At 39.4% G+C, this 27,977-nt stretch overlaps 1 long non-coding RNA gene across 1 annotated transcript in view; it reads right to left on the bottom strand.

The window, feature by feature from the left end:
• The window catches only part of LOC140512931 (uncharacterized), a 330,770-nt gene extending 303,117 nt beyond the window's left edge, over positions 1-27,653 (bottom strand). Inside the window, exon 1 of the long non-coding RNA XR_011969989.1 lies at positions 27,078-27,653. This is a non-coding gene — a long non-coding RNA (uncharacterized lncRNA). The remainder of the gene's footprint in view (positions 1-27,077) is intronic.
• Between the last annotated feature and the right edge of the window lie 324 nt (positions 27,654-27,977).

Here is a 27,977-nt window from a genome sequence, read left to right as displayed (position 1 = left end):
GTGGATGAGTGCTGAGCCTAGAATCTAGAAGACAAGTTCAAACTCAGCCTCAGACACTTACCAGCTGTTTGACCATGGGCAAGTCAGCTAACTTCTATTTGCCTCAACTTCATCATCTGTGAAAAGGGGGGGCGGTAATAATAACACCTGCCTCCTAGGGTTTTTATGAGGATTAAATGAGATAATATTTGTAAAGTACTTAAGCATAGGACCTGGCACATAGTCACTTAATCAATACTTATTTTCTTCCTAATTCTTAGGGGTTTTTTTCCAAATATAAAGTTTAAATTTGTCTCTTTAAATCTTAGATTTAGAGTTGGAAGGGTCCTCAGAGTCCCATTAGTTCATCCTCCTCATGTTACAGCTGAAGAAACTAAAGTCCAATTAATCAACATTTATTAAGCACCTACTATATGTTGACCACTGTGCTAAGTGCTAAAGATACAAGAAGAGGCAAAAGACGATCCCTAAGTTCAAGGAGCTTGAAATCAGAAGAAATTTGCCCAACTGGCAAAACTGAGGTTTGAACTCTGGTCCTTTGACTCAAATCCAGTACTCTCCTCTATCATATGTCATTTGTTGTTGTTCAGTCGATTCAGTCATGTCCATCTCAATCTTGGCAAAGATGCTAGAATGGTTTTCCATTCCCATCTCCAGCTCATGTTACAGATGAGGAAACTGAGGCAGGCAGGGTTAAGTGACTTGCCCAGGGTCACACAGTTAGTAAGTGTCAGAAGCCAGATTTAAACTGAGGAAGATGAGTCTTCCAGACTCCAGGTCTGGCACTTTATCTACTGTGCCACCTTGTCATATCATATACTCACTGATATTAAGCTTGAATAGGACATGGGACCTGAATCTACATAGGACATTTTCTAAATATAGAGTTGGTCGCCGCAGTACTTCAAAGCTGTCTAGCTCAGTCAGTAAATAAAAAAATCTATATTTGAACAATACATTTCCAAACAGATCATCAAGGTAAGCATAATTACCATCTTTTCACCAATGTGGAAAAAGAGGCCCATAGAGGTTAAGGAATTTATTCAAAAACACACTCACCTTAACACATAACATATGCTGAGAACAAAAGGTTTAGAAATAAGACTAAAAAATTTACTGGATACAAGGAGAGAGATTTTTCAAAGAGAAACATCATACTTAAGAAAAAGGCTAAAGAGAAACCAGAAAGTAAATTTTGTCTCCATCCAAGTTTTGCAGAAATTTGAGAAGGAATCTGAGATCCACTACCCTAGAAAGGCAGGGAGGCCAGAGGCTTTTGATTTTCTTTCCTGGAGGCACATATTAAGACATGAGATTGAAGTTCTTTTGGTAGAAAAGCTGTCTTTATTATTCCTGGCTTGGTTCCAACAACATCAGCATCCTTTCTTGTACCACCTAAGTCTCCTTCAGCTGTGAATTTTCTCCCAACTTCCTTCCGGAGAGAATTCATGCATCAAGTAGAAACAGCTGGTACAGCTGACCTCCTAGGACCCTTCTGAGATTTTGCTCTTTTCCTTCTTTTTTTCCCTCTGTAGGGTGATGATTAAAGTTTTGCAGTTTTGACAATAAGAATATGGTATTTGTCACAACATCCTCAGGCAGTCACGGTGCTTAAGAACAACCGTCTGACTTAGAGAGTCAAGAGAATTTCTCCTGGAAAAGTGGAGTTGGTCAGCAAGTTGGCTATGCTTAAGGGACTTAAACACAGCACTATCCAACATTAACTCTACAAAAGACCTTAGAGAACATCTAGGATATCATGTCCATCGTGAAGATGAGGAAACTGAGGTTCAGAGAGGGGAACCAACATAGTTCTTGACTTGAATTCAGATTTCTGAACTTGTGGTCATGTTCTTTCTAAGCTCACAGAGCCAACAATGAGATATAGATGTTCAGAAGGGGATTGTAGTAGAATGAGTCCCATATCTGGAGACAAAGAACCAGTAACTTGTTAACTAAGTCAACAAACACTGTTCAGAGTGCTCGGACTCCCAAAGAAGGGCATAATCCGTGATTATAGAAAGAAGAAACAGGTTAAAAACCTGGCAAAATTTCGAAGGTCCCGTCTAGTTCTCAAAAGCTTTTGAATCTAAGAAACTTTCATTCTAATTGATTCGACAAATATTGAATACCTACTACATTCAGTGCATTATTCTATACCTTAAGAGAAAGATGAATAAAAAGAATATATTATCACTGACCTCAAGAGCTGATTTAGATAGGTTGTAAGGTGTACAGACATAGCTGTTTTCAAACCTTCAGATACTCAGTCTAACCTTTCTGCTGTCTTTGTTCTTTGATTTTGGAGTAATCCAAACTGATGAAAGAACTTAATGTATGGTCTAAGGGCAGACCCTCAAAGGTATGTTTTAGCCCAACAAAACAAAATGCATTCAGAAACTCAAAATCTAAGAAGGGTGAGGGAGCTAGCACCAAAGAAAAGGAGACCACTCTGATCGGAAAGAGCTCCTTGAAGCCCAACAATTTTGGAAACGTACTTACAAAGTTGGCTCATCTCATTCAGATCTCCTATAGCTTTGCCCTTGCTCTGAGAATACATTTAGCTCTAAGCCAGGCTGCTGGCATCTTGTCCCCAAAGAGATGGCAAACCAATTAAGGGATATGGAGGGAAATGCAAAACTTTAATCATCACCCTACAGAGCCTGAAGATGTCCAAAACACAAGGGCTCCAGGTCAGCCGGAGATACGTATACAGGACATCTACTCTGACTCATGCCTGCGTGGAGAGGTAGACAAGACTATAAAGAGGAAGTTTTAGGAAAATGGAATTCTCAATTCCTCAACCTCTCCTTTCAGAAAGCAATCTGGAAAACTACTAAGATCTCATTGGGTCACACAAATATATGTGTGTGTATTTTTTTTATTTTTTCTTTGAACTATATAAATGCCTCCTTTGACATTTGGCTCTGTAAAAAAGGGGGGGATGTTTTAAGATGGCTGTATTAAGGAAATTGATCCCCTAAGAATACTTTCTCTCTACCATCACCCCAATACCCCTCCCAACCATTTGTGTTATGAAATCTGGCTGAATTTTTCATTCCATTGATTTCTCTGAGGTGAGGGGAGCAGCTCTGAGTGGGCAAAGTCCTTCCTTCTTTCTTTAGACAGAACGGAGCTGGGATTCTAAGCCAGGAAATAGTTCCCAGAAAACAGATGCGTCATAAAGAACATGGATCAGAAAAATAGAGGAAAGATCAAGTATTTGAAAGAATTTGGAGAATGAGGCAATTTTATTTTCATAACCAATTAATTTAGGGAACATTAGTTTTCTTTTAAGATTGTCTTAAAATGTTGCCGTTAACCACAGCAGGAAAGAAACCAAAAAGGTTGAATGAGATGAGCCCCAGAAACATAACTAGCAATCATTTTTCACTGGGGCTAGCAGAACAAAGTGCCTTCAGTGGAGGGTGGAGGTGAGCAGGGGAGCAGGAAGGAGAGCAGGACACCACCCAGTAGAAAAGGATAAGAGGGAGAGGAGAATGTGGGATACCACATTGAGGCTACTTCTGAGTTATTTCTATGCAGATAAAGGCCATCAAGTGCTGCTGACACCCTTTAAATTGAGCTCCTTTGGACTAAGACCTGGCTCCCCAACCCCTGTTATAGCTCAGATGAATTCTGTTCTCTTCCAGCTTTAGCAATCTATGTTCTCTGCATTTTAGTGCTATCCACATTCTCCAATCCATCCTCCAGATTTATAACTAGGCTGAGACAATACAAGGAGAAATAAATCAGAAAAAGAGATTTTTGGTAGTAAGGAAAAAGCATAAAACCAAATCTTCTCTCACTATCTACAACTTTCCACATAGTTCTGGGACAGTACAAAGCAATAGAAGGCACAAGCGAAATTTGCTCTAATTCTGCAGGACCTCACAATGGTTTTATAGTTCTCTCTGACCATTCCAACTAGATACGATCCCTCCCTCCACCAAACTCCTCTAGAAATCTCTGTCTGCACACTTCACTTGGTGATTGATCATGTACAACCTTGTATTATCTTCAATTGGCCCTCTCATAGCCCTTTTGGAAGCTATAATTATCATAGGTTTAAATTATCATAAGTAATAAAAAGTCTTTCATTGTCCTGAATTATGAGATGCTATGTTTCTATCTAAGAGCATTGTGTATTAAACCAGGGTCAGAGTCAGAGTTGTGAGTTTATGTCTATGGAACAATGTATTATAAAAAAAGAGTACTAGGTATGACCTGAGTTTGAATTGCAACTATGCCACTTGCTACCTTTGTTGGGAAAGTTATTTCTCTCCTTTCTCTGCCTCAGTTTGCTCATTACATAAAATGAAGGGATTAAACCAAATGACCTCTGAGATCCTGTCTGGCTCTAAATCCATGATCTAGTGATCCGTGATCCTTTGGCCGACATGTAGAGATTATCATCCCATGAAATGAAGCTCCCTTACTTCCTTCATAGCCTTTGATGATGGTGGCATAACAGAAGGCATCAGGATACCACAAAGAGGCAACAGGAATACCCAGGTGCCAGGTAATACTTTTCCCTATGTGTATGGAAAGTTCCACACATTCCAAGATGGTTTGTACCATTGGTTATAATTGTTGCTGTTGCTAATAATAATAACAATAACTTACCTTTTTGTTTCTGTATGGGTTACAGAGTACTGTAATACACTGTCTCTGAGAAGAGACTTGAAGAATTATGTAAAACAAGCACCAGTCTACAAGGCTGCTATGCTCTCTATCTGAAGTGTCCACCCAAGTTGAGTATTGCTGTTGTCAGACAAACTAAGGCGCACTTAGTATATATGACAAGCCCTTAGGACAGGAGTTCTGAACCCTTTTTTGTATCACAGACCCCTCAAATCAGTCTGGCAAAGCCTATAGACCCCTTCTCGGAAATGTGGCTTTTTTTAACTCACAATTAAAGGAAATATAAAGTTAAAGTTAGAAGTCAGCAAAAATAAAGATGTAAATTGTCCCAGCTAAGTTCAGGGACTTCTTTGTGGTCTGAGAACACCAGGTTAAGAGGTGTGCAGCATGTGATAGTGCTGCTTCCATAGGAGAAGAACTGAATGCAGTGGAACCATAGAACAAGTTGACAGTATCAGCATCATGACAAAGACAACAGGGTAAGGTAGAAAGAGTATGAGACGCTTCTTAGGAGTCTTGAACCTGGATTCGAGTCTCAGCTCTCACACTTCCCAGCTTTGTGAATATGGGTCTTTTCCACTCTTTTTTTCATCTTTTTTTCATACTTCCCAGCTTTGTGAATATGGGTCTTTTCCACTCTTTTTTCATCTTTTTTCATCTTTCTTTCACACTTCCCAGCTTTGTGAATATGGGTCTTTTCTACTCTTTTTTTCATCTGTAATATGAGAGCGATCATACCTACATTACCTGTAAGGAAAGTGCTCTGTAACCCTGAAGGCTTTACAGAAATGTGAACTATTATCTTCTGGTTATTCTATTTATTCTTTCATGATATGTCAGAATCATCAAACTTTAAAGCTGGAAATACCCTTAAAAAGGTGCTTTCTTATTTTTATAGCTTGGGGGTCAGAAAACAGGGTTTCCTGATGCATCATCCTATGTTCTTTCCACTATCCCTTCATGAAAATCACCTTGGTTTGGATAAGTGAACCAGTCCCTTTTGTATATTCCAAGGTCCTCTTCAAAGGGGTTGTTAGTTCCCATTACACAGATATGGAAACTAAGTAATGTGTTCAGCACCTAGCAAATTAGGAGATAGAAGGGAGCTGGAGTCAGCTTTCCCAAATTCCCAACCATGTCTCCATTCTATAAAACCACCAGAATTAAATCAAGAGGCATCTTCAGCCCACTCTTGACCAGCCCTCTATCCAAAGAGATCCTGGAGAGAAAAAAATTAGAAGTTGTCCAAAGAGCTTGCAAGAATCAATATTGATCACAGTAGGCTGCTTCCAATCTACCTTTTTTCTATCTAGTTTGCCAAAATCATTTCCTCTAAATAATTGCCTAGTTTGGAAGAGTCCAGTGGAGTAAGCCTTTTCCTTCCCTTAGTCAAAGGCAGATTGGAGGAGGGCGCATTACATGCAGCTTAAATGGGTGTCCAGATTGAAAGGTATAGTCTCACTTTGATTCATTTTAATGGTAATGAGAATGGGAGGGGGCGCTTCTCTAAGTTCAGAACTCTCTCAAAGCTCTGCAAACGTGAGTTTCAAGTCCAGCTCTGGCTTTTGGGGCCCACAGTTTGTAACATCAGCCAATACAACTTCTGCCTCCACGAACAACTCAGCACTGCTTTTCTTTAAAAAGGCTCAGAGGTTCTGTAACAACAGGGGCCCTGTCTGATTTAATTAAGCACCTACTGTGGTTTAGGTACACCACAGTAGGTGCTTAATAGGTGTTTAATTTCAAAAAAGGAAAGTGGGAAAAAGTAAAAGATTTAGCAGGCCCTTAAACCTCTAAGTAGCCCCTAGACCCACATAATAATGGACTAATTGTAAATAAATCAGAAACATATGGGTTAAATTTCTGCTGCAAATAAAGATGTGCTTAAAGGAGAGGATACCTATTCAGTGAACTAAAGAACTAAACGTGTTTTTGATCATGATGCCAAATAGCAAGGCATCACGATTGCACGAGAAGTTGGGTAGGGACCAAATATAGATATACTCAGCCCAGCGCCTGGTACATGGCAAGCACTTAATAAAGTCTGATGTTGGGGTTTTTTTAATTCACTCACTCATATGTCCCTCGCCTTTCATTGTCTAACCCAGGATGATAAGGAAAGGAGCAAGGAGTCTGTTAGCCAGGGCTTTCTAAAATTATTTAACATTTCTGGGAAACCATGTGGTCCTTTAAGAAAAAAAATCAACTTGTTTTCCCCTAAGGGAAAATTTAAAGAGTTTTCTCAAAAAAGTAGAATTTCCAAAATTCTTCGTTTAAAAATAGCTTTTTTAAAAAAGAAACTCCAAAAGATTAAGATAGTGTAACTGGATCATAGCATTTAGAGAGCCAGACTGACCCTTAGAGGTCAAGTTCAGTCCCTTCATTTGAAAGAGGAGAAAACTACGACCCACTGAAATTAAGGGACATCCCATAGAAAGTAACAGATCTTGACACAGGCTCCAAGTGACAGAGCTGGGGTTTGAGCCTCCTTCCCCTGAATCCAAGTCCTATAGCCCTTTCCACTGTACAGCACTGCCTCCCCTCCAGGTGGAGCAGAAAAAACACTGGCCTGGAAATCAAGGATTTTGTTTCTCATCCTAATTTTGGGCAGGGTATGTGACCCTGTACAGGTCACTTTTCCTCTTGAATCTCAGTTTCTTCATCTACAAAATAAAAACTTTAGACTAGATGATCCTCTAATAATGCAGCATAATAAATAAAAATAAAATAATAATTATAGTAACAACACTAGACCCGACATTAGAAAGACCCAATTGCAACTTCAGACTTAGACACTTACCAGCAGTATGATGCTGGGCAAGTCACTTAACCTCTCTCTGCCTCAGTTTTGTCATCTATAAAATGGGGATAATAATGCTACCTAATTCCCAGGGTTGTTGTGAAGATCAAATGAAGTAATAATTGTCAAAATGCTTTGTATAGTGCCTAGCATATATTAATGACCCTTGCTGTTACTATTTCCAACTCCATTTCTCCCTAGAATTCACTGCCAAGTCTGGTAGTCTGAATCTACTCTAGCATTAAAGTCACCCAGAATTATAAACTCTTTTGGCACATTGATGAAAAGGGCCTCTAGGTCTTCATAAAATTTTCAACCTTATCAGGGTTCATCATGGTGAGAGCATGGGCACTAATGATGGTGGCATGGTGCTTTCCTGAAAGTGGCAATCATATTGTCATGAGCCTGTCATTCACCCCTCTTGGCAGGCATACCAGCTTGCTGACTAGATTAGTTTTGATTGCAAAACCTACACCAGCTTCATGGCGCTCCGCCACACTGTGGCCACTCCAGAAAAACGTGTATCCAGCTCCCACTTCAGTAAGCTGGCCTTCATTTGCCAGCCTTGTTTCACTCAGGGCTGCTATTTAGATGCAATACCTGTTGAGTTCTCTTGCAACAAGAGCAGTTCGTCTTTCAGGTCTACTGGATTTTGTGTTGTCTATTAGTGTGCCCACTTTCATGTGCCGATGGTAAGTGGAATCATCTTTGCAGATGTTTTTGTACATTTTGTACATTTTTTTGTGTTTCGACTGCATAGCCGGATTCCCTGCCTAACATGGTAATCAGGCCAGGGTTGGGTAAGCAGACAAATTTTAGGGCACTTGTCCTAGCCCCCTTTCTCACAACAGGAGGTGAGCAGTGCAATCCATAAAAGGCTGCTCAGACACCTCAGGCTGCCGAGTCCTACTACTGCTTCCAGTGAGAAGCAACCCTATGACTTGGGCCACCTGTGTGCAGGGTTGTGACTACAGCTCCCAGTGTATCTGTACCTGCTCCTTCATCACTTGCCTGTTGCCACAGAACTTTGAGGTATATTAGTAAAATGTTATGGGTGATGTCTTTTGATTCATGAGCAAACTGGATTTAAGTGAGGCAGAGTTGCATGAAGTTGTCAACCTCACTCTCTCCTCCAGAGTCATTATAGTCCAGTGACAAGACAGAATCAAGACGAATGGCAATGGCCCGGGATACAGTGGATGACGTTGGCATCTTTGGTGTCTAACCAAGCTCTAAGTGCTCCACATTACCTACTTCAGCTGCCTTCATGGACATTGGAACAAATTGTTCTCATCCACCCATTCCACTAGAAGAAGTCTTCACATGCTAATCATCAATGTGCCAAAAGAGAACAAGCTTATAATTCTGGGTAACTTTAATGCTAGAGTAAGCTCAAATTGCCAAACTTGGCAGGGAGTCCTAGGGAGGAATGGAGTTGGAAAAAGCAACAGCAATGGTCGTTAATATATACTAGGCACTATACAAAGCATTTTTATAATTATCACCTCATTTGATCTTCATAACAACCCTGGGAATTAGGTAGTATTAGTACAATTACAGTAATGGTCATTTACTGCTGAAGACTTGTGCATAGCATGACCTTCTTATCACCAAGATATTCTTATCACCAAGATGTTTTCTGTTTACCTAAATGCAATAAAACTTCATGGATACACCCTTGCAGCAAACATTGGCATCTAACAGACTATGTGATTATAACGAGAAGAGACAGACAAGATGTGAAAGTGACAAAGGCAATGTGTGGTGCAGAGTGCTGGACTGATCAAAGACTTATCCTTTCTAAGCTAAATATCTGCATTCATCAAAAGTGCCTCCCCCAAGGCAAAATGACTACCAGAAGAATTAATCTCAACAAATTAGAGCTCTTCTCTGAGAGTGAACAGTTTGTTGCTAACTTGGAGGGAAAGTTGAGCCAACACACAGTTGGCAAGAGTGGAGCAGAAAAGGAGTGGGCTGCTTTCAGAGATTTGGTGTGAAGCATTGCATTTGCTCATCTGGGTTAGAACACTTGGTAATACCAAGACTGGTTTAATGAAAATGGTGGGGAAATCCAGAAGCTGCTAAACGAAAAATGAGAACTCCACAGGATTTACCAGCAGGATAGTTCATCTATCTCTAAGAAGGCAGCATTTAATTCCATCAAAAGCAAAGTACAAGCAAAGTTTAGAGAGATGCAGGATTCTTGGCTTAGTAAGAAGGCAGATGAAATTCAGTTTTATGCTGATGGTAACAATCCAAAGTGCTTTTATGATTCCCTGAAAGCTATTTATGGACCAAAAGCCTACGGTGCATCACAACTACTCAGTGCTGATGGAACCACATTGATTAGTGATAAGAACGTGATCCTAGAGATATGGCTGAACATTTCCATAGTGTTCTCAACAGACCATCATCAATCAATGCTTAGGCCATTGACCATTTACCTCAGGTTGAAGTCAATCCCTCCTTAGCTAAACTTCCAAATGAAGAAGAGGTTTTGAGGACCATTAGACTCCTTTCATGTGACAAAGCACCTGATTCTATTCCAGCTGAGATTTACAAGGTAGGGGGACCACTGCTCACAAAAAGGCTGATATTTTCCAGGCTATATGACAAGAGGAGGTTGTTCCCCAGGAATTCAAGGATGCCTCCATTGTCAAGTTCAAGTCCATTGTCCATCTCTATAAAGGTAAAGGGAATAGATTGTCTTGCAACAATCACGGGGTGGGGCAGGGAGGGGGGTCTCTCTCTTAGTCATTTCTGGCAAGATTCTTGCTAGAGGCCTCTTTAATAGGCTGATCCTTCACCTGGAAGATGGTCATATACAGTGTTGCTTTAGAAAGGGCTGAGCAACAGTCAATATGGTGTTTGCTGCCCGACAACTCCAGGAGAAATGTCAGGAGCAGAACAGAGGTCTGTACACAATGTTTGTAGATCCGATCAAACCTCTGACACTGTAGTCATGAGTACTATGGAAAATTGTGTCAAAATTTGGTGGCCTGGAGAAGTTCATCAGCACTGTATGTCAATTTCATGATAGTATGTTAGCCCAGGTTCTGGATAGTGAACAATACCTTCCCAATCACCAATGGAGTGAAACAGGGCTATGTGCTTGCTCCCATGGTTTTTAGCATGATATCTTCAGCCATGTTGTCAAGTGCTTTCAATGAGGATGAACAAGGCATCAAGGTCAGCTACCATGCTGATGAAAAGTTCTTCAATTTGAAAAATCTACAAGCCAAGACCAAAGTAGAGTGAGTGCTGGTGCATGATTTTCTGTTTGCAGAGGATTGTGCACTCAGTGCAACCTCTGAAACTGAGATACAACAAAGTATGAATCAATTCTCTGTTTCCTGTGCTAATTTTGGCCTAATATTAAACATCAAGAAAACACAGGTGCTCCATCATCCACCACCACACTATCCATATGTGGAACCATTGGTTACAACAAATGGAAATGTTTCGAATGCTGTGGATAAGTTCACTTATCTTGGTAATGTACTTTCCAGGGATGTATACATTGACAATGAGGTTGAGGCACACGTTGCCAGAGCTAGCTCAGTGTTTGGGAGTCTTCAAAGAAAAGTATGGGAAAGAAGAGGTATTAGAGTGCCTACCAAACTGAAGGTCTACAGAGCCATTGTGCTGACCTCATTGTTGTATGCCTGTGAAACATGGACAGTCTATTGGGTCCATGCCAAGAAACTGAATCACTTCCATCTGAACTGTCTTAGGAAGATTCTGAAGATCACCTGGCAGGATAAGATACCAGACACTGAGGTCCTTGCTCTAACTAAACTGCCAAGCATTCAAACTCTGCTTCAGAGAGTACAGCTCCAATGGGCTAACCACATTGTTTGAATGCAAAATATACACTTGCCAAAAAGACTATTTTATAGAGAACTCTCATGGGGTAGGTGATAACATGGTGATCAGAAGAAGCAATACAAGAACATTCTCAAGGTCTCTCTCAAAAACTCCGGATTTGATTGTGGAACATGGGAGACACTAGCATAGGACCGTTCAGCATGGCATGCCCACATCAGAAAGCAGAATTGAAACAGTACAAAGGAAATATAGGATATCAAATTTGGAGTAGCCACCCCAAATGTTCTCATGAACTAGCTGTGCCCAATCTGTGGTAAAGCATTCTGAGCTCATATTGGTCTGATCAGCCACAGCTGGACACACTGAAACTTCATTTTATCATGGTGATGTCATTTTGGTCCTCTTCGAGAATGAAGGACAGCAACAACCAAACAACCAGCCATGTATATATTAAACACTATATAAATATTAGCTATTATTAATAGCATGCACATGATACTTTCATGTCTACAAAGCACTTTATAATATTATTTTATTTAATCCTCATAATAACCCTGAAAAGTAGGACTATTATATCCCCATTTTATAGATGAGAAAACTAAGGCTGGATGGAAATTCAAGTGTTCCTGACTCCAGGTCCATCTCTTTGTTCACTGGAATATCTAGTTGTAGAAGCTATGGCTGAAGATTCAATTTATGGAAATAAAGAGGTATCAGAATACTAGAAAAGAAGTCAAGGCTGGGCTTAGGAAGGGAGGGAATGTGAAATTTTATGACAGGATTTGCAAAATGTGAGCAATTAGATCCAAGAAGAAAAGGATAGCAGAAGGGTCTCAGAAGAGGAGAGTGGCTGGTTAGGAATCAGATAGGCTCAATATTGGGAACAATCTGATACTATGTAAGGTCTGACAAAAAAAAACACACAATGGATTATCGAGAGATATAGATGCCAGACTTCTGACTCCTGGGAGTGGCTATCCTGTCATCAGTCAGTCAGTCAAAAAGCATTCATTAAACATTTACTATGTGTCAAGCACTATGTTAAGTGCTAAGGATACCCCACCCCCCAAAAAAGGAAAAAATATGGTCCTTGGCCTCAGAGTTCCTGTTCCTTTTATTTCCTTTATTTATCCATGTGTTTATTAAGCACAGTGACTTTTTTTTTTTTAGTTAAGTCCCTACTCCCAAAGAGAAAGCAAGAAAAAACAAATATGTTTATCAATATGTATGGTCACGTCAAGCAAATATTTTAAGGTCAAGCAAAACCAATTCCCATGTTTACCATATTCTGTGAGAGAGAAGGAGAGAGAGACGGAGAGAGACAGAGAGAGAGAGAGAGAGAGAGACAGAGAGAGAGAGAGAGAGAGAGAGAGAGAGAGAGAGAGAGGATTCAATCACATCTCCATCTGGAAGTGGATATTCTGTGAGAGAGAAGGAGAGAGAGACAGAGAGAGAAAGAGAGAGAGAGAGAGAGAGAGAGAGAGAGAGAGAGAGAGAGAGAGAGAGAGAGAGAAGATTCAATCACATCTCCATCTGGAAGTGGATAGCACGTTTCATCATGAGTTCTTTGGAACTGTGGTGGATCATAATGTTAATCAGATTTCCCAAATCTTTCAAAGTTCATTGCCTCTACAATTTTGTTGTTATGATATAAATTGTTCCCTGGTACTGCTCACTTCATTTTATATCCATTCATACAGGTCTTTCTCTAGCAGCTCGCGTTCTAATGAAGGCTACAGTATGGAAATAACTCTGTACACTCAAGATCTATAATTATTGTGAGCTAGCATTTTTATTGTGCTGAAAAGTTTACGGGGTACTTTATATAGATTATCGCGTTTAATCTTGACAATAATTCTGAAAGACAGGTGCTATTATTGCCCCCATTTCACAAGTGAGGAAACTAAGCCCTGAGAAGTTATATGATTAACCCTGGGTCGGTCAGTCGGTCGGTCGGTCGGTCGGTCTGTCTGTCTGTCTGTCTCTCTCTCTCTCTCTCTCTCTCTCTCTCTCTCTCATACACACACACACACACACACACACACACACACACACACACACACACACAAGAAAGTTGTTGTTTCTCCCTGTTTTTGAAAGGGACTAATGATATACAGGGTGATATCTTGACTAGTGGGTGGATTTAAGTGAGGTAGAGTTAAACAAAGTCATCAGCCGCACTCTCTTTTCCAGAGCCACTAAAGTCCAGTGGAAAGACAAAAGTCAAGACCATTGTCAATGGCTCAGGATGCAGTGGATGACCTCGGAGTCTTTGATGTCTGACCTCGGAGTCTTTGATGTCTGACCAAAGCTCTAAGTGTTTCACAGCTCCTGCTTCAGCCACCTTCACGGCCATTAGAACAAATGGTTTTCACCTGCCCATTCTGCAGAAGAAAGTTTTCACATGCTTGGGGTAGAAATCCCACTTACTCACCAATGGATTGGAGGCCTGTCAGTTCCCCTCAATCTGATTTAGCCTATCTGCTGAGGTGGTTTTACCGGTCTCTGCACATGCTACAGCTCTTTCAAACCACAGATAAGACTTAGATGAAAGGTGGAAGGCAAAAGCAGTCCCGAAAGTGGCTAAGCAAGCTGTCATACCAAAGGTGCTTGTCCTCCCTAAATAGACCATACACCCCACACAGGAGGATACTAGTACAGGAAAGAGGCCCTTGTAGAAGGTAGGATATGAGCTGAGTGTTAAAACAAAGCAAGAAACTGAAGAGGTAGAGTGAGGAAAAGCATTCCATGTTTGTGGGGCATCAGTATAAAAGCAGAGAGAAAGGAAATGACAGCAAGTAAACCAGTATAGCTAGATTATAGGGTACATGGAGGAGAGAAGAGTGTAAGAAGGCTACAAATGTGAGAAGGGGCCAAATTTTGAAGGGCTTTAAATGCCATTGAGAGAATTTTATATTTGACTCTGGAAATCAAAGACAGCCACTAGAGTTTATTGAATTAGAGCAAGAGGAGGGATGGGGAATGATATGGTCAGACCTGTGCTTCAGTAAAAATCACTTTAATAACTAAGTGGAGGATAGATTGGAGTGGAAAGAGACTGGAGGCAGCAAGACCAAAGATCTGCAATAATCCAAGTGTAAGGTGATGAAAGTAGTGCTAAGGGGACAAAAATTATAAAGAAAACAATAATAAGATGATAAGATTTGATAAAAGATTACATATGTGGGGTGGGAGGAAGACAGGAACGGAGGGTGACAATATTAGGAGCTTGGATGACTTGGAGGGTAATGATTAGTAGTCAAAGGGAAATGAAAAGAAGAAAGTTAATGGACATGTTTTGCATATGTTAAGTTTGAGATGCCTAAAAGACCTTCAATTCAAGGTGTTCAAAAGGCAATGATGTAGGGAAGTAGAATTCAGGAGAGAAAGCTAGGTTAGCTATTAAATCTGAGAATCATTTGAATAGAGATAACTGAATCCATGGGAGTTGATATGATTATCAAATGAGAAAAACAAAAGAAGAAGGCCCAAGATGTAGTCTTAAGGAACCATTCATGGTTCATGGACTTTGACATACATGAAGATCCAGCAAAGGACTCAGAAGGAGCAGTCTGAACCTGGGAAGAGCAGTGTCACAAAAACATAGAAAAGACAGAATTTCCAGGAAGGGATGCTGATCAGCAGTGTCAAAGGCTGCAGAGAAGTCAAGAAAGGTGATGAAGTAAAAGCCATTTTGCGAAGGATTTTGAACTGAGAGGAGAAATGGAAGCATCAGATGTAGACAGCTTCTTCAAAAGAGTTTAGCCAACAAAGGGAAAGGAGCTATCACTATCCAGCTAACTGGAAGGGACAGTTGGATGAACTGTCAAGAGGATTTTTTTAGGATAAGAGAGTTATAAGCATGTAATGTAAGCAACAAGGAATGAGCCAATAAATAGGAAAAGATTAAAGATTTTAAAAGCAACAGAGAGGATGGGAAAGGATCTATCAGAGAAGTTAGGAGGAGATCAGATCAAGGGTACAAAGAGAAAGACTGCCTTTGGCAAGAAGGGTTTTGTCTTCATCATAGACAAAAGCGAAGGGAAAGATAGTCAAGGAAGATGTTTGAATGACATAAGGTGAAGAAAAGGGAGTTCTCAGACAATAGCCTCATTTTTTTTTTTTACAAAGTATGAGTTAAGATCCTCATTGAAAGAGTGAAGGGAGAGGATGTCATGAGAAGCTGGAGAAGGGATGAAACATTTGAAACAGTTTCTAGGGAGGGTTGGGTCTCCCAAGAAAACTGTTTAAGGAGGTATAAAAGGATTGTTTTGCTTCAGTGAGGGACCAGGTAAGATTGTGTAACATAAATTTGTATCAGAGTCAATTAGCAGTTTCATGATTCTAGTTAGCAGAATGCAAGTGGGAACAAAGGAGGCAAATGCTGGAAGTATCCAGAGCCGGAGTTTGGCAAGGCATGACCAGCAATAACATTTAACAGAAGAAGATAGAGTAAAATTAAATTGGTTCAACAAGGTGTCAAGACAGGGAAGGGAGGTGAGTGTAGCCATAGCTAGCCAGGGTAATGGCTTTTGAAAGAAATAAGGGGCATAAGAAATGAAAGTCATATGAGAATAAAGAACATGGCATGCAGAGAGATAGATTGATAAAAACATCATGATCTGATAAAGGAATTTTTGATGTTCATGAATATGAAAGTAGAGTAGCTGTGGACCTGATGGCAAGATCAAGGTTGCAACCATCTGTGTAGCTGATATGCAGTAGATGAGTAAGTCACAGAAATTGAGTAGAGCTGGGAAGTTAAGGTCTTTGAAGGAGTATCACTATATACTTTAAGGCTTCCTGGTACCAGGACAAGAGTTGTGGTGGAGAAAATGACAATAAGCCAGGCACTGAATTCACTGAGAAGGGAAGGGGAATGTCCTAGGGATTGATAGGCAACAGCCACCAAGATTTAGAGCCACTGATAAATTTGTACAATATGAATCTCATGTAATATGTTCCTGAGAGATGGCAGTAGAGGGAAATGAAAATAGTAGAATAGATTTAATAGTCCTTTTAATTCCTAAAACCCAATAACTAGAAGAAGCATAGTAATACCTTTAGGATGTGCTGAACTTGATGTCTAGGGGATCCTTTGGAAGCTGATGTCCTTATTTGTATCAGAAGTGCAATTGTCTAAGAACAACAGGGGATATCTTTTTAATCATTGTTCCATGAGGTGAATATAAAGAAAAGAGTCAATATAGTAAGTGAAAAGAACACTCTATCTGGAGTCAGAAGGCCAGGGTTCAAGCCCATGCTCTGCTGCATACTAGCCACATGGGTAAAATGGCTTAGCTTCACTGAGATTCAGTTTGCTCATCTGTATAATGGGGATAATGATTCTAGCACTTTTCAGGGAATGCTGTGAAGAAAGTGTTTTGTAAAGTTACCACAAGCTTCCCTAAGTCAAGCATAGTGATTGACTAGTGTGAAGACTCCCTCCCCTACTGCAGATCACCACCCTTCTCTGACTTAGTAGAAGTCTTCAGGAGCTACAGCTGATGACAAATTCATGCCCTGTGGCCAGCTTTGTGTAGTGAGGAGCAAGAACTTAGCTTGGCTGATCCTTAGATGACAAATACTGTGTTAGGGGAAGTATTTAAACTTTTTCCATCTGGATAGGCCCTAATCTCCCTCTACAACCATAGCTTCTAGAACCCAGAGTTACATCATCCCATTAAGAAGCATCAGAAGAACTAGGTCTCAGGGAGCTTGGGGTAATAGGGAGGAATTGCTATAAATGTGAGCAAATGATGATGATGATATTTCTTAGCTTGAAAGGAGGGACAAGGAACCAAACGCTGAGTAGCATCTTTTTTTTTTTTAATTTAAGGCCAACATTTCCAAACACTAAATATTTTTCTGCCCAGGCTCAACTTGACTTTTACAATGAATAGTAGGGTAGAGATAGGGAATAGATCTGTAATTCTATTGGTATAGCAAACTCTCAGGTTAGAGAAGTACCTCTACCAATGAAAATCTCTATAACTTCTCTGTAACATAGCACTAGAGTTTCCTATGGCACTGAGAGTTTAGGTGCTGGCCTTGGGTTACACAGCTTGTACATGTAAGAGGTCATGATGAAATCCATTTCTTCCTGACTTTGAAGCAACCTCTCTATCCTCTGTACCATGTTCCCAAAGAATAACAAGGTGACCTTTTTACATCTGCAAGAGAGCAGCAACACTACATTTTCCACTAATTTCTGGAATGTCTGGTTTGGAAGTAAAACTTTTCCACATTTCTTCTCCAGATAACAATCCACCTCAAATCTCAGAAAATGAAAATCATTGAATGCTTATAGCCATTCCAGATGTGTGTTAAGCAAGTGACTTGTCTTTTTTTTTTCCCATCTTTGACATCAATACATGTTTATAAAGCCTTTCCAAGCAATGGTAGAAAGCTTTCATTTCCTGCCAGAATATAGAACCAATAGTAACTCCTAGATGAGTGGTATGCCCCACCACTGAACCCCTCCCATTACTTCCCTGCCATTTAGGAATGAATCAAGGCTAATTGGCCATTTCAAAGCCAGGACATGGAAAGAACCTTTACCTCCCCCAAAAAGAAGAGTGTGGCTGTTTGCCATGCTACAATTAATTATTCTCAACCTGTTTATTTTTCTTTCACTATCTCCCCGCCACTATCTTCTTTTTTAAATAAATGTACTATTTATCTTTAACATTCTTTTCTTTCTAAATTTTGAGTTCCAAATTCTCTCCCTCCCTCCCATCCTTCCCCCAGCCACTGAGAAGGCAACCAACTGATATCAATTATACATGTGAAACCATGCAAAACGTATTTCCATAATAGCCGTATCACCCCCCAAAAAAGGAAAGAAAGCAAGAAAGTTACACTTCAATGTGCTCCCTCTTTCCAGAGGTGGAAAGTCCTTTTTTTTATGAGTCCTTCAGAACTGTCCAAGAATAGCCAAGTCTTTCACAGTTGATCATCATGGCAACACTGCTGTGCACAACAATCTCCTGGTTCTTGTCAATCCACTTCGCAATAATTCATAGAGATCCTGCCATTTTTAACCAACCCTTCATCATTTATTATAGCTCAATAGTAATCCCTCAAATCATATACCACAACTTGTTTAGTCATTCCCCAATTCATAAGCATTTCTTCAATTTCCAATTTTTTACCACTCTAAAAAATAACTACTATAAACATTTTTGTACATATAAGTCCTTTTTCCTTTTTCATGAAGATCTTTGGGGGATATAGACCAAGTAGTGGTATGGCTGGATCAAAAAATGCACAGTTTGATAGCCTTTTGGGCATAATTTCAAATTGTTCCCCACAATGTTTTAACCAATTCACAATTCTACCAATAGTTTATCATCATACCTATTTTCCCTCATTCTCTCCAGAAATTTGTCATTTCTGATAGGTGTGAGGTGGCACCTCAGAGTTGTTTCAATGTACATTTCTCTAATCAATATGATTTAGAGCATTTTTTCACATGACTATAGCTGGCATTGATCTCTTCTAAAAACTGTCTATTCCTGTCCTTTAGGATTCCTGTCCACCTAGCAATTGGGAAATGGCTCTTATTTCTATACCTTTGACTTCTTATATATTTAAGAAATGAGGCCTTTATCAAGAAACTTGACATTAAAAAATGTATATTACTTCATTGTCTATGATTCCTTTTGGCAAAATGTAGTTCCTCTGATTATCACTTTTAATTAGGTATCTTTTGGATTTTTCTTTGTTTAAAATCATGATTACTATCCCTTACTTATTTACTTCATCTGAAGCATAATAGATTCTGCTTCAGCCCTTTATTTTTAACTCTGTGTAAGTGTTTCTCTTTCAGGTCTCTTGAAATCCAACATATTGTTGGATTCTGGTTTCTAATTCACTCTGATATCCAGTTCTGTTTTATGGGTGAACTTATCCCATTCACATTCAGAGTTATTATTAATTGTGCATATCCCTCCATTCTATTTTCTTCCGTTTATTCTTCTCTCTTTTTATCCTGTCCCTCCCTCAAAAGTCTGTTTTGCTTCTGACCACTTCTTCCCTTTATCCACCCTCCCTTAAATCACCCTCTCATCTTTTATCTCCTCACCCAACCATTTCCCTATTGGACAATATTGATTTCTATACCCAGATGAGCGTGTATGTATATCCTCTCTTTGAATCATTTCCATGAGACTGAGAGTCAAGTATTGCCAACCACCCCATTCCATTTTCCCCTCCACTATAAAAGCTCATCCTTGCATGCCTCATTTATGTGAGAAAATTTTCCCCATTCTATCTCTCCCTTTGGCCTTCTCCCCATACATCCCTCTTTCTTACTCCTTCATTTTCTTTTTTTTTTTTTTTTGGGGGAAACCTTCCCAACATAATTGACTCACATCCATTCCTTCTGTCTATGTAGACTCCTTCTAACTGTCCTAATAGGGATAAAGTTCTTAGGAATTACATGTATCATTTTCATATAGAATTTAAACATATATGTGTACGTGTATATGTGTGTATGTATATATAGATATATATGGAATATAAATTAACTTTATTGAATCTTTACTCTTTCAAGTTTTTTTTTATGCTTCTCTTGAATCTTGTGTTTGCATGTCAGATTTTCTATTTGACTCTGGTCTTTTTATCAGGAATGCTTGGAAGTTCTCCATTTCATTAAATAGCTACTTTCCCCTGAAAGACTATATTAAGTTTTGGTGAATAGGTTATTCTTGGTTGTAATACTAGCTCCTCTTTCTTCCAAAATATCATATGTCAAGCCCCCTATTCCTTTTACATGGACACTGCTAAACCTTGTATCATCCTGACTTGGCTCCACAATATTTGAATTATTTCTTTATGGATGCTTGAAATATTTTCTACTTGACCTGGGAGCTCTGGAATTTAGCTATAGTATTCCCAAAAATTTTCATTTTGAAATCTCTTTCAGGAGGCGATCAGTGGATATTTTCAACTTATATTTTACCCTCTGGATCAATTTCTTGAAATATATGTAGGCTCCTTTTTGATCATGGCTTTCCGGTAATCCAATAATTCTTAAATTCTCTCTACTCACTCTATTTTCCAGGTCAGTTGTTTTTTCAATGATATAATCCACATTTTCTTCTTTTGACTTTAATTGTTTTTTGATTTCTCCTGGAGCTGATTTCCACTTACCCAATTCTAATTAGGGAATTATTTTCTTCAGTGAGCTTTTGTATGTATTTTTCCATTTGGCCAATTCTGCTTTTTAAGGAGCTCTTTTCTTCAGTGAATATGTGTGCCTCTTTTGCCAGTAAGACAATTCTGTTTTTTAAGGTATTATTTTCTTCAGTAATTTTGTGCATATTTAGTAAGCATTTAATTCTCTTTTCATAATTTTCTTGCATCACTCATTTCTTTTCCCAATTTTTCCTCTATGACTCATTTGTTTCTTTAACTCTTCTAGGAATTCTTGTTGGACTTGGGTTCAACTAGAATTTTTCTTTGAGGTCTTATTTGTAGGTATTTTCACATTGCTGTCATCTTCTGAATTTATGTTTGGTCTTCCCTGCCACCACACTAGCTTTTTAGGTTCAAGTTCTTTTTTATTGTTTACTCATTTTCCAGCCTATTTCCTAATTTTGCACTTAATGTTAAAGTTGGGAGTGGCTCACCTGGGATTGGGGAGGCACTGTCCCAAGCTTCAGGGTTTGTTTGGTTTGGTTCTTTTGGTTTGGTTGGTTGGTTTTGGCTTTTTGTTGGTTTGTTTGTTTTTTCTGCTGTTTTAGAATTTATTCTGGGGGTCTGCAAGATGCTTCCAAGGTGATATGATCCAATGTGGATGTGATCGAAGAGGTGTGGTCACTGAACTCCTGATCACTCTTTGTTAATCAAGGGTACCTTCTCCCCTCCAGCTACAAGTACCAACTCTCCTCTTGGCCCTGGAGCTGTGTCCCCTGCTCTCCTACAGTGACAAGCATTAAGTGTTACTCTTGGCCTTGGAACTACATCCAGGGCCCCTGATACCTTGTGACTGATGAGAAGCTCATCTCTTCACCTTGGAATTATGAATCAGAACAGCAGTTCTGGGCAACAGAGTTGCCAATCAGTGCCAGGCCCTATACCCAGTGCCAGCAAAGGATCCCCTGTAATCTCTTTTTGACACACTGCCCAACCCCTCCTTACCATTTCTGAGCTTAGAGCTCCCAAATCTGCTGCTGCTGCTGCAGCTGCTTCCAAGGTCCCCTTCTGGTGCTGCTGCTGTGCTCTGGGCCAGCTCCCACCCCATTGTCACAGACCTCTCCTACTGACCTCCTAAGTTGTCTTAGGTTGGAAAAATATCTCACTCTGACCTCATGTTGGCTCCACCTCTCCAAAATTTGATTTGAGGAATAATTTTAAAGTTGTTTGGAGAGAAATGTTGGGAGAGTTCAAGTAGGTTGCCGTTTATATTCCACTATCTTGGCTCTGTCCTTGGGAAACGTTGTTTTCTACACAACTTCCCAAGCTTCCTAGATCTTTAGGCAATGAGTTCCCTATCAGTGTAAGCGTCCAAATAGAAATGGGCTGTGATAAAGGAAATTGCTATACAGAAGGATGTTGGTCTTAATCCTTTCTGATTCTAGGAAGTGTAACCCTGCAATATAGGATTGAAACCTGGAAGGACACCTCGTGATCAATCAGTACGTTTGTTAAGCATCTGCTATATACCAGGTATTTCATCTAGTCCTGCCCCCCTTATTTTATAGATGAGGAAAATGACACCTGGAAAGTAAAGTGACTTTCCCAAGGTCAGGTAGCAAGTAACAGGGTCAGAATTTAAACCCTAGTCAATCTGACATTAAAACTTTCTATTTTGCTATTCTACTTTCCTCTTTTTAGGAGACTCTTTCTCTCTAATATGAAAGGTCAGAGTATATAGTAAGGGATGTCTAATTTCTTTGGCTCAATACTCCCTCATCAATAAACTAGAAACTCCATTATTTGACACATACTCTGAAAATGTAATCATCATCTCCCCTTACAAGCACATAAGTTCACAAAGTTCAAAACAGGAAAAATTTTAGAGGTAAAGGAAACAAATAAGGCTTAAAGCACACAGGCTCTAATAATGCCCACCACTGAACAACCCTCCCATCAGAGGTCTCCCTCAGATCATATTGTGGAAGTTTTTTTTTTTCCACACAAGTATACATTTATTACTTTTAGATTTCAATTTATTATATTCAGTCCAATGTTCTAGTTTTTCTAAATATTTTTACCTTGACTGTGTTATCCAATGTGCCAATTATCCTACCCATCTGTATATGAAGTTGATGTATGATTTTCTAGTTTGATGATCATTTCATCTCTACTTATTTTTTTTGTTTGTTTTTGTTTTTTTTAATTTTTAACATTTATTTTCACACAATTTGGGGTTACAAATTTTCTCCCCTTTTATCCCCTCCCCCCCCCCAAACCCGAGCTTTCTAATTGCCCCTGTGACCTATCTGCTCTCTCCTCTTCATCTCTACTTATAACCAAGAGTGGTAAGCATGTTCAATAGCACATGGTCAAACATAGATCCCTGGATCACATGCCTAGAAATCACTTTCCAAGTTGTCATGAACCTTAAGTGACCATTCTTTTGGCCTGCCTATTCAACAAGTTTCAAAATCACATCTCTCTATCTTTCACATATTACACAAGGCTACTTTCCAAAATATTTAGAGCAAGAGTTCTTCACATTTTTTATGTCATGGATTCCTTTGGAAGACTGGTGAAGCCTAAGCACCCCTTTCTCAGAATAATCATTTTTTAAAATACATACATACATAAAAATTCTAAATTTCAATTAGAGTTTAGTGAAAATAAAGATATCTTATTTTCCTCATTCAAAGTAACAGATATCCTAAAATCTGTCCAAAGATTCCATGGAAGCTGGAGAGATCTGTAGACCCAAGATTCTGAATTCTTGATTCAGAGGAAAGAAATCAAGCCCTGCCCATGACCCCATCAAGAGGAGAAATTTTTATAATGCTTTATTGGCTGATCAGAATCTATAGGATGAAATCATCTATAGGATGTCCTATACAATCGGAATTAGAATCTTGCCTCATGCACTTATTAGCTTTGTGACTTTGATCATTTAACCTCTCATCTTCAGTTTCCCCATCTACAAATTAGGAATAATAAATAGCATCTACTTGACATAGCTGTGAAGTTCAGTTGAGATATCTGGAAAGCATTTTGCAAAGAAAGTACTCTAAAAATGTTGACTGTTATTATTATTGCCATGATATTCTAAACTTTGCAAAAGAGATAAAAGATTTGAAAGAAAAGGGCAGATAGTTTGGTCCAAAGCATCCAGAAACGTTGGCCTCAGTCTTGAACTCTGCCCATTACCTTTGACCTGAGTACAGAAATATAATCCTCTTGGGAGATGCTGTTGACGTCATGTTTCATGTAGTTCAGCATTTTCAACTGAAAAATTTTAGATTGGACTGGGGAGTTACTTTGTTCTATGTGTGCTTATAGCCAAGACCCCCCTTTTAAAAATGATACACCAAAAGATAGATATTCAAAATTGATAGATTCATCCTAGGGTAAGGGAGAAAGAAGAGTGAAGGAGGGGAACAAAGGTTCTACTATTCACTTTGCAAAAGAATTCACCTTCTGGTTACTTTTTTCAATAGTGATTCTTCTACCTATCCCATTTTTGCTGAGCTCCTATTATATACAGGGCACTGTGCCAGGTTCTATGGAAATGGGGAAGGGGTGAGTGGTACAAACATGAGTCATACATGGCTCCCACTCTCAGGAAACTTGCATTCTAACTGGAAAGGAAAGACCAACACTCACATAAAAAAAAAAAACAAGAAATCACATTATCTGTCAAATGCTAATTAAGTCATGACAGCAAAGTACAGCATCTCAGATGAAAAGAGAGGCAGACAGTCTCTCCTAAAGAAAGTGTGGGAGAATAGAATCTGACATATTCTAGGTAGGAGTTATAGATCATGATGATTATGTGCCTGAACATGCATCTGTAGAATGAGACAGCAGCTTGATGACTGAAGAGTGGTACAGTGTCATGGAAAGCATCCTGAACTGGGAGAGAAAAGACATTCTGCAAATTATTGGCAACATGAGCTTAGGTGTATCACTTGACATCTTTCCCCATTATCTCATTCTATAAATTCCTATAAACTTCTATAAACTGTCATTATCTCACATGAAGAGGTGGCCCTACTCCTCACCAAGACTAACTCCTCTATTTGCACCGTGGATACAATCCCCTCCCATTTTCTTCAGTGGATTGCCCCCCTACTATTATCTCCACTCTCTTCAATCTTCAATCTCTCCAACTCTACTTACTTACTTACTTCCATACTTACTGCCACAAACACTCCCATAGCTGCCCAATTCTTTAAAATCCCTCACTTGATCCCATCATCCCTTCTAACTATCATTCTACATATGACCTTCCTTTCATAACTAAACTTTCTGAGAAATTGTCTACATTTGATGTCTCCAATTCCTCTCCTCTCACTTCTTGCAGTGTCTTTCTGTGAAATTATTCAACTGCAACTGCTTTCTCCAAAGCTGCCAATGCCATCTTAATCAGCAGATCTAATATCCTTTTCTCAGTACTTATCCTTCTTGACTTCTCTACAGCTCTGACAGCATCACTCAGCCTCTTCTCACCTGAATACCCTGTTTTCTCTAGGTTTTGGTCTCTCTCTTCTCCTTTGCTCTTCATCCAGATCATAAACACTAATCATAAGTATCTTCCAAGGCCATGAGTATTCCTTCATACTATCTCACTTGGTGACTGATCTCAGGAGTTTCCATGGGTTCAGTTACTATTTTTCTCCTGAGTCTGAATGATGAGTCCCCCACATCACCAGCTGCCTCTTAGACACTTCTAATTGAATGTCCTATATATACATATATATATATATTTCAAATGCAACATGTCTAAAAACTGAACTTGTTCTCTTTTTAATTAAGTCTTTCATGTTTAAAACCTTTCCCCCAAATCCTCCTCTTCCCATCTTCCCTCTTACTGGTCATTCTCACCTAGGTTCATAATCTCCTCCACTGCATTCACCCCATGTATCCAAACTATGGTCAAATCTTCTTTTTCCCCTCATAACATCTCTTGTATATCTACCCTTCTCTCCTTTCACATAGCCACTACCCTAGTTCAGGCTTTAATCAACTCTTCCCTCAACTACTGTAAAAGCCTTCCAATTGGTCTCCCATTATCAAGTCTAATTCAGCTACTCTGGCTTCCTCTCCTAATCATTCTAATCAATCCTCCACCCAGCTCCCAGAGTGATTTTTCTGAAGTGCAGATCTGACCATCTCAAACCACCCCAACTCAATAAATTTTAGTGATTCACTCTAACTTCCAGGATCAAACAGAACATCGTCTGTTTGTGTATATGTATTGGCTGTCCCCTAGGTCTGGAATGCTCTCTCTCCTCACCTCTGACTCCTAGTTTCCTGGGCTTCCTTCAATACTCAGCTCCAATTCTACCTTCTCCAGTATGCCTTTCCTACCCTTGTCCTGCCCCACCCATTCCTTTCCATGTAGGTATGTATATACAAATATATATAGGTGTGTATGTCTGTATGTGTATTCCTGTATGTACACAGTTATTTGGATGTCATCTCCCTTATTTGAAAGTGAGCTACTTGAGGCCAGGAATAGTATTTTTGTCTTTTTTTTTCTATCTCAAGCCCTTAGCATAGAGTCTGGCACATAGTAAATGCTTAATAAATGCTTAATTTGCCTAAGCTTCAATTTCTGAATCTGTCAAATGGGTATAATTCAGAGTCAGGAGGAGATCTTTGTATGCCACAAGGAAGATTTGAAAATGGTAGAACCCTGAATTTGAAGGTTGTGTCCCCTGAAGTTTACCATACAGCAGAGATACTAAATTTTCACTATAAAATATATGACATCATAAAATAAATACCTACAAGCCACATAACTATAGACATATCTACACATAACCACATTTAGTTATTAAAAAGCAATGTATAAAAAAGTTATTTACCTCCCATTCTCAGGCCAAAATAAAACCTCCCTTGCCTACCTGATAGAACCATGTTGAGGGTCAAATAAAATAGACTACATGAGGGTACTTCACCACTTGTAAAATGCTGTACTAATGTAAGATGGTGGGGTTGAAGCCATTATGTTCTGTCAGCCCAAGGTCAAGAATACAGCATCCTCAGCCATGAAGAACTAGGGAACATTTTCTGATATGACCAATACAAACAAATTTCTTTTACTTAGCAATGTTTATTTATTGCAAGAGAAGGCTTTATCTGGGTAATTAGGAGAGTGTTTTAGGAGGAGAGGGAAGAGGGAGCAGGGATGGTAATGAAAAAAAAAGAAGAAAAAAGAGAACCTCAACGAAGCATGTTTTTAAAATAGCGTACAAAGAACACAAAGAAATATGAAAAGGAACTGCTTAATTTTTGTGTTTGTATTATATTTGTATTGCCAGCAACTAGCATCGTGCCTAGAATATAGCAAGTGCTTAATAAATGTTTTTTGATGGACACAGACAGAAAGGACGGTCTTGGTACTATTACGTTTAATCTGAAGTATCCTTTTTTTTTTAAAACCATACATGATAGATTCACAGTTTTGTACACAAACCTCTTTTTCTGTACTTTGTTCATGGAAATGTTTGTGCCTATTGACGAACATCTAGTTAACAATAAAAACATGTGTTTGGAAGGAAAAGAAATCTAAGAAAACACATACACATACACACACGCAGAGACACACATACACACACACACACACACACACATACACACACATACACACATACTCCTCTACCTCCAAGAGAAGAGGCTTCATAGACTGAACTCCTCAGTGGGAAGTAGAGGCAGGAGTAGTTGTCATTCCCCCATTCAGAGTCGAAGCCCTAGCCACTTCACCAGCCACACTGATTCTTGGCTCCTCGTTTGGCTTCCCCTGGGAGGCTGCCTGATGACGGACTGCCAGTGAGGGATCATAAATACACTGGAGGCTGGATTGTCTGACTTTATTGCGCTGAACTTGGTCCAGCAGAGGGCGGGAACCACTGCTCTGAGCTCTCTCGGGATGAAACAAACGTTCTTTCTTTCCCTTTTTTTAATTCCACTGTGGCTTAATAAATTATTTTAAAATGAATAGTTTTAAAGATATTCAGAGTTGTCTTGTCATGTCATGTATTAAAAAAGCTTCCAAGCCAGCAACCAATCTATCCACTAAAAATATTTGGAAACAGGACCTAATGTTGCTAATGAAAGCTCTAAACTCCCGAAGATAATTGCTACCTGTACTGATGAGGGAAGAACATGGAAACACAGGCTCAAAGACCTGAGGGTAGAAGGATGTTATTTAGTGTTTTGTACCCACTGTTACCTCCTCAAGTACCACCTTTCCTCAGATTAGTGTAGAGATAATCCAGAAACCTACATCTACAAGCCCTGGAAATAGCAGCAGCACTGACCACAATCCCTTCCCCAGGCCACCAGCCCTGCTTCCAGCCTAGCTGCCCCTAGCTTCCTCTAGGTAGAAACCTCTAAAAACTCCCTATTTAGCCAATCCCTGTGCTATGACCCCCACCTCTTCAATAGCCAAAGCTACTAAAGGCCCAGAAGAAAAAGTCCTCATCACCAAAGACCCTGGAATTGCCAAGTGTTGTTGCATCAAAAATAAATTTTATCAATGGCAATCCACCAAAGAACATGT

The sequence above is a fragment of the Notamacropus eugenii genome, chromosome 1, assembly GCF_028372415.1.
Source record: "Notamacropus eugenii isolate mMacEug1 chromosome 1, mMacEug1.pri_v2, whole genome shotgun sequence".
In the NCBI taxonomy this organism is placed as follows: Eukaryota; Metazoa; Chordata; class Mammalia; order Diprotodontia; family Macropodidae; genus Notamacropus; species Notamacropus eugenii.
The sequence above is the reverse complement of the archived record's forward strand: the minus strand, read 5'-3'. Positions and strand labels throughout refer to the sequence as shown.